This window comes from Ovis canadensis, chromosome 7 (assembly GCF_042477335.2).
Source record: "Ovis canadensis isolate MfBH-ARS-UI-01 breed Bighorn chromosome 7, ARS-UI_OviCan_v2, whole genome shotgun sequence".
Taxonomy (NCBI): domain Eukaryota; kingdom Metazoa; phylum Chordata; class Mammalia; order Artiodactyla; family Bovidae; genus Ovis; species Ovis canadensis.
Genome location: NC_091251.1, coordinates 87,159,060 through 87,159,990, shown reverse-complemented (window position 1 = coordinate 87,159,990; position 931 = coordinate 87,159,060). Strand labels below are relative to the sequence as shown.

The following is a 931-nucleotide window of genomic DNA, read 5'->3' as shown; positions in this document are numbered from 1 at the left end:
AACTCTTTGCGACTTCCACAGACTGTAGCCCGCTAGGGTCCTCTGTCCATGGGATCTTCCAGGCCAGAATACTGGATTGGGTTGCCATTTCCTTCTCCAAAATATTTTTTCTTCCAATTTTGTTGAGATATAATTGACATGCTTACTGGCTCAGTTGTGTCTGACTCTTTGTGACCCCATGGACTGTAGCCTGCCAGGCTCCTCTGTCCATGGGATTCTCCAGGCAAGAGTACTGGAGTGGGTTACCACACCCTCCTCCAGTGGATCTTTCTGGCCGAGGGATGGAACCCCTGTCACTTACGTCTCCTGCACTGAGAGACAGGTTCATTATCACTAGCTTCACCTAGGAAGCCCTGTGCCACACCACCTCTCTTTTCCACAACTCTGCTTCCTTTTGCTTCAGCTGTGCAAACTCTTATTTGGGAAATCTTTACATTCCCTGGTGGCTCAGAGGTTAAAGCATCTGCCTGGAATGTGGGAGACCCAGGTTCAATCCCTGGGTGGGGAAGATCCCCTGGAGAAGGAAAATGGCAACCCACTCCAGGACTCTTGCCTGGAGAACGCCGTGGAGGGAGGAGCCTGGTAGGCTACATACAGTCCATGGGGTCGCAAAGTGTTGGACAAGACTGAGCGACTTCATTCACTTCACTTCACTTCACTTCTCTTCACTTTACATTCCTATCCTTTTCAAACTTCTCCAAGAGTCATGCGGTTTCCAATTCTGAAAGCTAAAAGTATTACATGGCACCAGAGGAGGCGGACATGAACCATGTAACACGGGAGAGGGTGAACACAATCCCACGGCTGAAGCATAAACTTGTTTCTTATTTTATAAAACATTCCATTAGTTGGTTCCCCAAATAGGAGCGTTGCTTCCTGGTTTCTATGGTGATTTAAAAAATTTTCTCAAACATTAATATCCATATGAGAC

At 47.3% G+C, this 931-nt stretch overlaps 1 non-coding gene across 1 annotated transcript; it reads left to right on the top strand.

Annotated features, from left to right (window-relative positions):
• The first annotated feature begins 436 nt into the window (after positions 1 to 436).
• On the top strand, positions 437 to 508 carry TRNAS-GGA (transfer RNA serine (anticodon GGA)). Its single transcript has one exon. It is a non-coding gene; the product is annotated as a tRNA-Ser (tRNA).
• The last annotated feature ends 423 nt before the right edge of the window (positions 509 to 931 follow it).